This window comes from Schistocerca americana, chromosome 2 (assembly GCF_021461395.2).
Source record: "Schistocerca americana isolate TAMUIC-IGC-003095 chromosome 2, iqSchAmer2.1, whole genome shotgun sequence".
NCBI classification, from domain to species: domain Eukaryota; kingdom Metazoa; phylum Arthropoda; class Insecta; order Orthoptera; family Acrididae; genus Schistocerca; species Schistocerca americana.
The window spans coordinates 75,308,738-75,323,337 of NC_060120.1; the positions used below are offsets into that span (position 1 = coordinate 75,308,738).

General features: G+C 43.0%; 1 long non-coding RNA gene across 1 annotated transcript in view; it reads right to left on the bottom strand.

Annotated features, from left to right (window-relative positions):
• LOC124595180 overlaps nt 1-14,600 on the bottom strand; it is a 149,812-nt gene that overhangs the window by 50,255 nt on the left and 84,957 nt on the right. Inside the window, exons 2-4 of the long non-coding RNA XR_006978183.1 lie at nt 7,118-7,261; nt 1,209-1,277; nt 1,037-1,099 (exon numbers count right to left, since the gene is read on the bottom strand). This is a non-coding gene — a long non-coding RNA (uncharacterized LOC124595180). The remainder of the gene's footprint in view (nt 1-1,036; nt 1,100-1,208; nt 1,278-7,117; nt 7,262-14,600) is intronic.

Below are 14,600 nucleotides of genomic sequence, written 5' to 3' on the forward strand. Positions count from 1 at the left end.
ATTGATGACGGCGATATGCATGCGGGGAGCATTTGGTTTACTGACGAAGCTTATTTTTACCTGGATGGCTTCGTCAATAAACAGAACTGGCGCATATGGGGAACCGAAAAGCCCCATGTTGCAGTCCCATCGTCCCTGCATCCTCAAAAAGTACTGGTCTGGGCCGCCATTTCTTCCAAAGGAATCATTGGCCCATTTTTCAGATCCGAAACGATTACTGCATCACGCTATCTGGACATTCTTCGTGAATTTGTGGCGGTACAAACTGCCTTAGACGACACTGCGAACACCTCGTGGCTTATGCAAGATGGTGCCCGGCCACATCGCACGGCCGACGTCTTTAAATTCCTGAATGAACATTTCGATGATCGTGTGATTGCTTTGGGCTATCCGAAACATACAGGAGGCGGCGTGGATTGGCCTCCCTATTCGCCAGACATGAACCCCTGTGACTTCTTTCTGTGGGGACACTTGAAAGACCAGGTGTACCGCCAGAATCCAGAAACAATTGAACAGCTGAAGCAGTACATCTTATCTGCATGTGAAGCCATTCCGCCAGACACGTTGTCAAAGGTTTCGGGTAATTTCATTCAGAGACTACGCCATATTATTGCTACACATGGTGGATATGTGGAAAATATCGTACTATAGTGTTTCCCAGACCGCAGCGCCATCTGTTGTTGAAAATTGTAACTACTGCAATTTCGAAAGTTTGTCTGCCTGAAAATGTACTGTTGTCCCAAGCATATTGCAACAAACGGTGTATTTCTATCGCTGATCGTTTAGTTTTTATTGCCGTTTCAAATATACCGGTCATTTTTGAAACACCCTGTATATATATATATATATATATATATATATATATATATATATATGTGTGTGTGTGTGTGTGTGTGTGTGTGTGTGTGTTTATTTTATGTATTTAAAAATATATATATTTGTGTGTGTGTGTGTGTGTATGTATTTACTTATATATACCACACATAACTCTATATGATAAAAAAGTCTAATGGCAACATATTACAACTGTACTTACTCTCTTGCTGCACTTCAGACTCCAGCAGCAGCAGCTCAAGGGCTCTCAGGTGCTGCTCTGATGCTGCAACAGCGAGATCAAAAGTTTTATAAACACTTGGTAGGATCTGAATACATCAAGAGCTGTTTTCTGAACACGTAAACTACCACACAGAATTTGGAGATGTACTTACATGCTGCTAGCACAAGCTATTTCACTTGGTGGAGACTTTCAGTTACCAGCTGCTGCTGCTGCTCTAATGCTAGAACAACAGTAGAAATGTTATAAGCACTTGTTACGACTGGAATACCTTAAGAGATGTTTTCTGAACATGTAAACTGTCACACACAGAATTTTGAGATGTACTTATATCATGGTAGCTCAAACTCTTCCGCTTCCAGGTGGCGTTCTAGTTCCATCAACATTTCGGGAATGAATGCTGTAATATTAAGAAAAAAGAACTGTAGTAACCAGCTGTTACAAAGACCTATCACAATTTAGAAAAATTTGCATACTTTGCTACGAAATTTTATAACTGTCGCAATTTGAACTCCTAATATTTTATAAACATTTACGTGGCAGTTCACCCAATTTTAGCCGTTTCCCACCACCCCTACCGCTGGCATCACTGCTGGCTGACCGTTTCATGTTGCAGGAATCACACTGACACAACTATGCACTGTCAAAGATGGTGATCATCAGACTCCACCCTGTATTTTGCAGAGGACCAATAATAAATCAGAATGTCATATCAGCAAGTTAGAACTTGCCTTCTCTTTCCTCAAGCAGGCTGAAGAAGGCTTGGTGCAGGTGTTTGAAGAACAGAACACTGCTGTGTGAGAGAGAAAAAAATTCTGAGACAAACAGATAGGGGGACCTTTCGAAAACATTCTTTGTTAGCTGGCAAGTGGCTGGCATGTTGCATGTGGCTGGAAACGTGGATGCAGCTGCTAGCTCTAGAAAAACACTGTCATTCTGGAACAAACAGATGTCCTGACATTTCTGATATCATCTACATCCCTCAAAATACGTGTTGTTCGTTAGAATACAGCTGTCGGTGGAGGACTCTAACCTTACCTTCTTTTTCATCAAGCAGGCTGAAACATGCTTGGTGTAGATGGCTGCTGTGGGGGAGAAAAAAATTCTGAGAGAATCAGGTAGAGGAACCTTGTTAAGACATCCTTTGTGTACTGGCAAATGACTGTATGTGGCCGAGAAACAGATATCTTAGGAATCCCAATGCCAGCTGTATCCCTCGAAATATGTGGTCTTGTTCATTAGGGCATAGCTGTGGGAGGAAAATGCCAACGAGAATTCTTCCGGGTTGTATGGCCGTGGTCCGTGGAACTCTTCTATCCCTGACGTTTCGTCCAAAACTATGCTGGACATCTTCGGAGCTTCTCCTGGTTGAGCTGAGTCTTGGCAAAACTCAGCAGAACTAGGAGCACCTCCGAAGATGTCCAATGTAGCTTCGGACGAAACGTCAAGGATAGAAGAGTTCCATGGACCACGGCCATACAACCCAGAAGCATTCTCGGCAGCTGAAACATCCGGTGGTGAAAGCGTTCATTGAATGAAAATGCTAACCTTCGAAACCAAATCTTTTGTTCGCAGTAGATGCCCATCATTGCACATGTGCAGCTAACATTACAATCATCCATCAGTTTCTCTTCCACTGCGGGCTGCCACTCCAGTTAGCCCCTGTGGCATGGAAGCGGTGAAGGTGAGGGTTCTAGTGTCTGCAGGGAAGGTAGCCCAGTGCGTTTGGTCTCCCTAGGCAGCTACAAACTGCCAGGCACCACACCAAGCTGGCCCCATCACTGCTCGTTCATCGTCAAGACTCCAGTGCGACCGACACACTTCCCTGGAGAGACACGTCTATCAGTCAGCAGAGCGACCGAAGTATGCGATGCAATCAGTAGATAAATAGGAATATCCCTGTCCTACGAAATGCACCTATCCCCATTGTATAAAAAATTTCCATCAACAATATGCGTTAATATTAACCCCTATTCACGGATTCATGGATTTTATGTTCACAAACAACAATGGAATATTTATGGATGACATTGTGCCATGTCACCAGACCATAGTTGTTTGCGATTGGTTTGAAGAACATTCTGGACAATTCGCATCAACGATTTGGTCACTGACATCACCCGATATGAATCCCATCGAACATTTGTAGGAATAATTGTGAGGTCAGTTCACACACAAAATCCTGGACTGGCAACACTTACTCAGTTTTGAAAGGCTGTAGGGGCAGCATGGTTCAGCATTTCTGCAGGGACTTCCAACGAATTATTCAGTCTACGCCACGTCGAGCTGATGCACTATACCGGGCAAAACGGAGGTCTGTTACGATATGAGGAGATACCCGTGACTTATCACCTCACTATACAGGGTGAGTCACTAAGTATTGCCACCTATAATAACTCCGAAAGTATGATAGTAGCTGAAAAGTTTGTGGGACAAATGTTGCGTTGGACAATGGGGGCCATAATATGACATTGGTGTTTTGTTGCTAGGTAGCGTCAGAGATACGATGGTCAACTTTTTTTTTTTAATGGGATGCTTCTTTGGTACTTATTTTCTGATAGCGGCTATCGAGACGAATCCAATGATGTGTAACAGTAAGGTCTTTGAAGGTCAACAAAGGTCACAAAGGTGGGTGGCATGAACGTCCATTTACAGAAGGTGTTCGAAGTGAAGACCATTGGTATCAATGCAGTGGTGCAATCTTCTTATCATGGACTGAGTAGTATTCCTTATCACTTCGGCACTTATCGAAGCACATGCTCTGACAATTCTCTCCCGTATCCATCTAACGTGTCATTGATACGTAAACACAATTCGACGGTTTCGCAATACAACACCAATAGGAACTTAAGACTACTATCGTCGAATCAAGCGAATGTGAATGATGCATTCCTTCGAAAAACAAGTCTATATGCTTCTCGTTTACGAAGAATGCCAACGAAATTCAGTGAGAACTAGAGACTTATACGCTGAAGGATATCCTCACCCCACACGTCGTACATTTAAATATGTGTATGATAAATTGAGAACAACTGGATCTTTAACGCTTCGGAAACATCCGGCAAAGGAAAGTTACTAACGAGGAAACGGACATTGGTATTCTTGCCGCAGTGATTCGAGATCCTTGTGTCAGTTCGCTTCAGATGACAAGGGAATCTGGCATGAGCCAGAGTAGTGGTGTTCGTGTTCTGCATCACCATAAATATCATCCTTACCATATCAGTCTCCACCAAAAATTAACTGGTAAGGATTGTATGTGTTACATTGAATTCTACCTATGGGCTCAACTTCGGTTTCAGAGGGATGACATTTATTAATTTGATTTTATTTACGGACAAGGCTACATTCACGAAGCATGGAAATGCTAATTTGCATAACATACATTATTGTGTAACTGAAAGTCCATGTTGGCTGCTGCAAGTTGCACACCAAAAGCTATGGTCAGTGAATGCATGGTCTGGGATTCTGGAGGACAGAAATATAGGCCGCTGTTTCATCGAAGGAAATCTTAAAGGAAGGAAGTACACCACATTCCTGCAGGAAACATTAGGGGGTTAGGTTGTTGGGGATGGAGACCAGACAGCGAGGTCATCGGTCTCATCGGATTAGGGAAGGACGGGGAAGGAAGTCGCCCGTGGCCTTTGAAAGGAACCATCCCGGCATTTGCCTGGAGCGATTTAGGGAAATCACGGAAAACCCAAGTCAGGATGGCCGGACGCGGGATTGAACCGTCGTCCTCCCGAATGCGAGTCCAGTGTCTAACCACTGCGCCACCTCGCTCGGTATGAAACATTAGGTCTGTTATTGGAAGAAATACCTTTAGGAACAAGGTACAGAATATAATATCAAGACAATAAGTGTCCGGTACATTTTTCGCTGGTTGGCTAGAAATGAGTCGCAGAGACTATTCCCAAGCCGTTGGATTGGACGCGGAGGAGATATGTCGTGGTCGGCTCGTTCGCCAGACTTGACGCCTCTGGATTTTTTCTTGTGGGGATTCGTAAAAGATATTGTTTATAAAGACGTTCCAACTACACCTGCAGATATGCAAGAGAGAATTGTCAGAGCATGTGCTTCGATAAGTGCCTAAGTGACAAGGAATACCACTCAATCCATGATAAGAAGATTGCAGGACGGCACTGATAACAATAGTCATCACTTCGAACACCTTCTGTAAATGGACGTTCATGCCACCTTTTTGATCTTAGTTGACCTTCAAAGACCTTGCTGTTACACATCGTTGGATTCGTCTCGATAGCCGCTATCAGAAACTAAGTACCAAACTAAAGCATCCCATTTAAAAAGACAAAATTGACCTTCATATCTCTGAAGCGACCCCATCTAGCAACAAAAAACCTACATCATATTATGATCTCCATTGTCCCGTGCAACTTTAGTTCCACAAGCTTTTGAGCTCCTATCATACTTTCGGAGTTATTCTTGGTGGCAATAGTTAGTGACTCACCCTGTATATCTATAGCGAAGGTGGAGTTAGTCATTTTTGGTGACACTACTGTTGTTGAGCTCCATAAAGAATCTATAGTCGAGACAATTCTAAACGCAGCATGCATCGACTGAAAGGAACAAGGTAATTTTTCAAATACAGACATGCGGACAGGCTACTGGCAAATCGAGTGCCTTCATCACTTCTGATCGCCTCTTTGACTTTAAAGTTATACTGCTTGACCTGTGTAGCACTGCAGCTGTCTTTGGACGTATGGTGAGCAACCTGCTTCAGCACCTCAAATGGATGACGTGTCTTTCCTTTTGAGGACACTTAACGAACACCTAAGCCATCTGACAACCGTGCTGAAAAGTGTTCAGACTGCCGGCCTCTGCCTGAATCCAAAAAAGTACCTCTTTGTTGCCCAAGGAACAAAAGTATGGCTCATTTGGTGAACAGCAATGGCATCCATTCCAATCCAGAGAAAACAAGGGCAGTCATAAATTTTAGACCTCTCAGAACGTTTGTGATGCGAGAAGTTATCTCGATATGTGTTTATACTACTGGCAATTCACAAAGGACTTTGGCACCAAGACATCCCTTTACAAGAACTTCTGGACGGCTGTGCCAAATTTTCCTCGAACAAAGATCAATAAAGATTTTTTGTACTTAAAAATGAGCTACTATATTCTACATTATATTAAGAGAAGCCAAAACAGTACTTGACGCCGGTGCTACCAGTTATGGGATACGTGCAGTTCTAGTAGCAATTCGCAGAATGTGCTGGAAAGGTGATAGCTTATGCTTCCAGAGTACTCTGAAAGACTGGGATGAACTGCAGTAAACCGAGAGAGAGTGTCTTGCAGTTCTTTGGGCCATTAACAAGTTTTGGCCATACTTATTTGTTGAACCATTCACTTTTGGGATGTACAACCATTCTCTGTTCTTGTTGACTATCTTGAAGGTCGTCAGGCAAGAAGGGCACTGAGGGTTCAGGAGCATGACATCATAGTGGTACACATAAATGGATCCGAGGACAAGTACACTGACTGCCTTTAGAGGGATTCTTTGGCAGAACATAGCAGTGTGGAGGAAGTCTGAGCGATCGCTGCGTTAAATGACATTTTTGCTGAGCAGAGGGAATGTTAAGCACTGCTGAAAATGACAGAAGTTCTGAAGGAAGAGGAACTAGTGAAAGAAGAATTCTGTTATATTATCTTCTGTCTGGAAACAGTCACGTAACGAATGCAGATTCATATTGCAAGATCCATTTGACCAGAATACTTAATTGACATGGAGAAATACGATGAACACCAGTGCTAGTGATTGTTGGTGAGTGACAAGCAACTCTTCTATTACTCTAGGTTTGAATTTGCCTCCTTTGCAGAAGTGAGAGAAAGCTGAAAGCATTCTGTGCAGTGTAAAGAACACATGGGTCGCCAGGGACAACAGAATCAGTTACCAGTCCCAGAGCCAATTCGAACAAAAAGCCTGTTGAGGGAGAGGCTAGGATCAATATCCCTCCAGCCATCATCCGTAGTAATAGAGATAGAATTTAGCATGGCACAGTCTCCTGTTGGAACCATTTTAAAAACTGGGTGTAGAGTGAGAATACTTACTTTGTAACAGAAGGCACTATCACGTCCAAATATAGGAAGCTGACTGTTTCTCCACAAAGCACCAGACACCAAAGACGAACATCTCGAAGACGCCTTGCGGTTTTGGACCTTTGAAAATATGAGACACAGTTGAATGTGTTGACTCTGCAAAAAACAAACGTTTACACAATGTAAGAACCACCAGCATTGGCTGAAGTAAATGAACTACAGGTTAGAAAGGGAAACAGGATTGTGAAGACGAAGAGTTCCCCATTGGTTAGAGAGAGATATAGGCAGAGACTGAGGCGACTTTTCTCTGTGGAAGATCGTAGGACGAACATTATTATTAACCAGCTACAGGAATGGAATTAGTGTTTTCCAAGGAGCTTTTTTATTGGTTGGTGCTTAGAAGATCCAGTGCCCAGCCAATTAGAATGTAGTAAGAGAGACAAAATGCAGCAATATGAAGTTTCCTTATAGTAAACATTTCATCACAAATCAACTTCATCTCCAAATCCAACACTTCTCTAGGTGCAGGATCCTACACGGACAGACTGCCACGCTGAGAGCCACCATCGACTCCGACAGCCTGCTGTGCCACCTGAGCTGATATATTTGGAAAATTTCGAGTTGGTTTGGCCTTAACTGCTGGCGAGGGTCGTTGGTTCCGCCAATGATCGATTCTGCAGTCACCTCAGTCCCCATCAACAATACTATGGTGAGACCGAGCCACAGCCAAAAGATGAAATGCAGAGACATTAAGCCAATCGGTCACTCTGAAGACCTGTGTTTTAGATTAATGACCAGTCCACAGGTGTGACTTATTCCATTTTGTTGTACTACCTGTTTTCAATTATCATGACAATTACTGGGGACTTTGCGATGATTACAATTAATTCACTTGCACGATTATTAGCATCTGCCCCCCCCCCCCTTTTCCATACACAGAAACACATATGCCAAGATCTTACATTAATGTTACCACTGTTTGTCATTTGTTTTGTCAATAAGTTTATTGGGATAAATGAAAGTAATTGTGATTTGTGTCTCACTTAGTAGTCATTGTTTTGGAAAGTATCTTACGCTTACTGTGAATCCTGCTAACCTGTTCTTGCAGTTTAAAAAACAAGTCACCCTGTAATTCCATTTGTGTAAGAGGAATTGTAATCTCCTGGGGCGGAAACGGTTGCACGTCATTGTCCTCCCACTGCACTTCCTCGCCCGGTGGGTTTTTCTGGATTTTGAGAGCACCGCTCTCTGCAACTTCAAGCGACTTTATCGGAGAGTCTTCCACTTGACATCACTGAGAGTCAATGAAAGTACAATGAAATACAAATCTTCAGCTGCTTAGAGGCGTTGATAAATATCAACGGGGAGAGTTGAAAATATATACCCCGACCTGGACTTAAATTCGGGATCTGCTGCTTACATGGCAAACGCTCTATCTGTCTGAACCAACGAGGACACAGTGGATGGTGCGACTCCAGGGACTTATCACTGGCACGCTTCCCGTGAGACCCACATTTCCAACTTACTGTCCACACACTACATTTCTGGTACCCCTGCGGCAGTCAATCTTCCGATTCCCGTAAGAGTTCGGGCAGTGTGAGTGCATCCACACTGAAGAGGATCATTGGCCGGTAAGCCTTATCGATATGAAGATGGTATATGTTCTTTCGGACATGCCCAAATGAACATACCATATCATATATCATTGACAGTTTCTTTGAGGTTCTCGATCGGGCTTAATAAACCCGTGAAGAGCGCGTAGCGTTATTTTTAAGCCGTCTTCTGTATCCCTGCCCTCAATCCATCGTGGTAAAGGTTCCAAAGCGACGATCAACGGGCAAGGATTTGTCGAACAAAGGTCTGGATGCAACATCATTTGTGGGTAAAGTGCATTTCCTTAAGCTTTTCCTGATAAATCTTAGTCTGGCAGCTATCTTTCCCACTGTTAAAACCGCTATGGTCGCAGGTTCGAATCCTGCCTCGGGTATGGATGTGTGAGATGTCCTTAGGTTAGTTAGGTTTAATTAGTTCTAACTTCTAGGCGACTGATGACCTCAGATGTTAAGTCCCATAGTGCCCAGAGCCATCTGAACCATTTGATTAGCTTTTCAGAGCATTCACAAAACTTTGGCGCCGGTGGCGACACCTACAACGTGCTGACATGAGGAAAGTCTCCAACCGATTTCTCATACACAAACAGCAGTTGACCGGTGTTGCCTGGTGAAAAGTTGTTGTGATCCCTCATGTAAGGAGGAGAAATGCGTACCATCTTGTTTCCGACTTTGATAAAGGTCGGATTGTAGCCTATCGCGATTGCGGTTTATCGTATCGCGACATTGCTGTTCGCGTTGGTCGAAATCCAATGACTTAGCAGAATATGGAATCGGTGGGTTCAGGAGGGTAATACGGAACGCCGTGCAGGGTCCCAACGGTCTCGTATCACTAGCAGTCGAGATGACAGGCATCTTATCCGCATGGCTGTAGCGGATCGTGCAGCCACGTCTCGATCCCTGAGTCAACAGATGGGGACGTTTGCAAGACAACAACCATCTGCACGAACAGTTCGACGACGTTTGCAGCAACATGGACTATCAGCTCGGAGACCACGGCTGCGGTTACCCTTGACGCTGCATCACAGACAGGAGCGCCTGCGATGGTGTAATCAACGACGAACCTGGGTGCACGAATGACAAAACGTCATTTCTTCGGGTGAATCTAGGTTCTGTTTACAGCATCATGATGGTCGCATCCGTGTTTGGCGACAACGCGGTGAACGCACAATGGAAGCGTGTATTCGTCATCGCCATACTGGCGTATCACCCGGCCAGATGGTATGGGGTGCCATTGGTTACACGTCTCGGTCACCTCTTGTTCACATTGACGGCACTTTGAACAGTGGACGTTACATTTCAGATGTGTTACGACCCGTGGCTCTACCCTTGATTCGATCCCTGCGAAACCCTATATTTTTGCAGGATACTGTTCTGGCCTTTCTGGATACAGAAAATGTTCAACTGCTGCCCTGGCCAGCACATTCTCCAGATCTCTCACCAATTGAAAACGTCTGGTCAATGGAGGCCGAGCAACTGGCTCGTCACAATACGCCAGTCACTACTCTTGACGGACTATGGTATCGTGTTGAAGCTGCGTGGCCTTCTGTTCCTGTACACGCCATCCAAGCCCTGTTTGACTCAATGCCCAGGCGTATCAAGGCCGTTATTACGGCCAGAGGTGATTGTTTTGGGTACTGATTTCTCAGGATCTATGCACCCAAATTGAGTGAAAATATAATCACATGTCAGTTCTAGTATATTTGTCCAATGAATACCCGTTTATCATCTGCATTTCTTCTTGGTGCAGCAATTTTAATGGCCAGTAGTGTAAACGACGTGACTAGGTCAAGCAGTTCACTACTAATGTTGTATCAGAACATTACAGGTTTGTTTTTCCTACTCATCACCATTAACGAGAAGGCTTTGTCAAAGTCATCCTATATCTTCCCACAGTCACCCAGATTCGTCACCTTAACTTATACCACAGTTTCGTCAGCAAACAATCGTTGATTGCAGCCCGCCCCGTCTGCCCGAGCTCCGTTTGAGACATGGTGCTGCAAAAGATTACGGAAAATTAGGTGGACTGATAAGGTAAGGAACGAGGAGACAGAAAGCAGAAACGGGGAAGAAAGGAAAATATGCAAAACGCTGACAATATTTAGGAACGGGTAGATAGGACATGTGTCAAGACATGAGGGAATAACCCGCATGGTACTAGAGGAGGCTTAGAGGGTAAAAACAGTGAAGGAAGACAGAGGTTGGAATGCATTTGACAAATAGCTGAGGACAGAGGTTGCTCAAGTGCTACTCTGAGATAAAGACGTTGGCAGAGAACAGGAATTCGTGGCGGGTGTCAACAAACCAGTCATAAGGCTGATGACAAAAAAGAAAAAAAATGTTCATGTGGAGAAGATTTAAGTTTGTTTACCTGACTAAGCCACCTAGATTTGGTTCTCCCTCAGTTTTCGCACGTTATCTCAGGTGAATGCCAGAACGGATTCTATTAATAGACCATGGCCGACATCATCTGTTCCACGTTCACTATCAAGCGCAAAAAAAAAAATCTGTGTCATCATGTTATGGTTACTATCATTATAAGTATTATTTCCTTTCAGCATTTTGTAGTTCATGTTATTAACATTTTTGGATTTCTGATTAAAAAACGTCCTGAACACGTCATGAAATCTACAATCGAATGTTGGGGACAGGGAGTTACAACAGAACTAAATAAATTTTTTAGGCGCACACAGTAGGACGTTATCAGCTGCTGGTTATTGCTCTGTACAAACACGTTTCCTGGTACCTGTTCCCTTATTATTCTATCAGGTTTGAGGTAACATGGCTTTCACCGTCAGGTACATGCCACAGAAGCATGGTGCAAACAAATTCCCCAAAATATATTTACTAGATTCTCTGGAACCTTACATAAGCATTCCCACTTTCCAATTCTATGTCAGCAAGTCCACAGAACCATAGAAAAGGAGGCTCACTTAAACGCGATCAACTCGAGCTCTTCTCTCAGCAGACAAACTACGCGAAGTTCAATTTGCTGACAGGTATGTGCATGTAATGTGTCAAAGAAATTAATATCTACAGTTTACTTTACTAGCTTTTTAGTAGCTTTTTGTTTTTGTTGTTTATCATCAGTGTCTTACTATTGTACACAGGCGTATCCCCATGCTTAAATTGCTGTATTTCATTTGTCACCGGCCACTTATCTTTCATACGTTCTTACTCACCTTTTTTGCTCTCTCCCACTACTCTTTTTTCGCAGTAGAGGTATACAGTTATTATCATGAAATGTCGCTGCATCTGTCGTCCGTATTTATTATGGCATGTCCTGCGCATTACTATTTCAATGTTACGGCTAGCGTCAATAAGACCTTTACCCACTTTGTGGTTCTCGTTTGTAGTTTCTTCTTTACAACTTAACTTTAACATGCTTTTTGCGAAGTACCTAAATGTCACTCAGAATTAGTTTCCCTGACAAGTTCAGCAACTTTTTTAATCAAATTAGCCCAGAACTGTAACTCCAGAAGTCTATATGCATCCAGTCAATAAAAATGCAGAATTAAGTAAGGGGTTATCAATAATCTACATGACATGGATAAATTACTAGAAAATCTTAGGAATAAAACTTGAAAAAAACTTGACGTTATAACAGAAATTGAATTTTCCATCGGTGCTAGGCAGAAAATGATGATGACGTTGTATTCTTCATTGGTTATACAGTACTTTCCATTCTCCGTAATACAAAATAGAAGATGAATTTTACATCAAAAGAGGCAAAATTCTTTTCGTCAACTTTACAGCAAGAATTCTGGAAACTCGACTGAGTAGATCTAAGAATCTCCACCACAAGGAAGAAACGTAATCCATACGAACGGGAGATGTCAGGGGAACTCAGCGAAATGAAGCATTCTAACCTACACGTAAGTGTCACATCAAGCTTACATCAGCTGATCTGTAAGAAACCAGCAATAAATTTATGCAATATCCCCCTTGAATAGACTCAGTTTATCGTATACCTCGACCAATTTTTTTTTTCCTGCAAACTGGACCGTCACAATAAGGAACACCTGTAAGAGATAAGGTAACTTTGTATTTTACGTGGAGGTGAATTAATTCTCTACCCTGAGAGGACAAGCGTGAACTCGATATTATTTTTAAAGTTTCATCAAGTTAGGTTGCGCTTGCACTCGAGGGTTGCATAATTCTTCTATCCTAATTTAAGTTTTCCACATTTTTCTCAAACCACTTATAGCGAATGTTCAGAGGTTACTCTAACTAGGAACCCAATTCCACCAAGGGAATATCAGGCCTCTGAAGACTGACCCCCATGAGAGGCAGCTGGAGGAGATAAATATTTCTTGTTTCGTGAGACCAACGAACTTTTTGGAAGTTTAGAAACTTGTGGTAAGGTCTTATGGGACCAAATTGCTGAGGTCTTCGGTCCCTAAGCTTACACACTACTTAATCTACCTTAAACTACGAGGGGCGTTCAGAAAGTAAGCTCCGATCGGTCGCGAAATGGAAACAACTATGAAAATCCGATAAAGCTTTGCACAGATGTGTTGGGTAGTGTCTCTAGTATAACCCCGGTTAGCATCACGTCGCTCTTCTCATTTCTGAGCTCGCAGTGAGTGCGTAAAGATGTCTAGAAAATAGTGTCTGCCGCCAAGTATGAGGGCCTGGTGAGAAATTTCGCCTGAAGCTATGCAGCTAACATTACATAACTGTCGTGCTGTTTCGTCTTCACGACAATTCTCAGCCGCATTCTGCAGGGGCAATGAAGATGCTCCTGCATCGTTTTCAAATGGAAATGTTAGATTACCCACAATACAGTCCGCAATTGTCTCCCCCTGAGTTTCATCTCTGGTCACATGAACCGCTGTCTTTGAAGACAACATTTTGACACAGACAACGAGGAGTAGGCCAGCGTGGAGAATTGGCGGAAAGCACTGGCGGCTGCCTTCTATGATGAGGCTATTGAAAAGTTGGTACAACGCTATGACAAAAGTCTAAGTCAGAACGGCGACTACGTAGAGAAGTAGCTGAAAGGTGTAGCTAATTGTTACAAGTAAAACATTTCTGATGTTCACTGTGGTTTTAATTTGGCAATCAATCGGAGCTTACTTTCTGAACAGGCCTCGTAACTTACGGTAAGGACAACACAGACACCCATGCCCGAGGGAGGACTCGAACCTCCTACGGAGCGAGCCGCGCGAACCGTGACAAGACGCTCCTGACCCCGCGACTATCCAGCGCGGCAACAACAACAAACTTTTAAAAACCATTTTTGAGTTTTGTGTTTAATGATGGAAGTATCATGACCCATACTCTGTTTCATATTTCTGGAAACAAAACCGTACTTACTGAACAGACGCCCGTATTGAAACAATAAGCAAAGTATGGAATCAATTGTTTATCTGAGCAGCTTTAATGGGGACCAGTATTTTTATGATGCAGCTCGATTTTTTGTTTTAATACAAAACGGTTTGGTGTGTCACACGCGATGCTTCTTCTGAGTTTTCGGTAGATGAAGAACTGATGCAGGTCAGAAACATAATTTGAGAACCACTCGATTAACGGTTTGTTCCATTGGTGGTGAGCGAGATAAAAAACGAAATTAAATTAGAAAACTTTTAAGTAAAGACTGACGTAAAACGAGTAACTTACGTGACACTTTTGTTGATAGTGATCTCACTTGCAAGATTATTGCAGAACAAGTCAGTGACCCCTTAGCACACGTAACCAATGTTGCTATAGTTACTACCCTCAAGCATTGAAATCTGGTTGACCATGCTGCAAACAGTATGCATTACACATCGTTTTAGGTTATTATAAGTTTGCTAAGATTGTGTTTTGTGCTGTTCAAATATTGGCCCTTACTTAGACCCGCACTGCACTGTAAAATAACATTGTCAAAGGTTTTGTAAAAC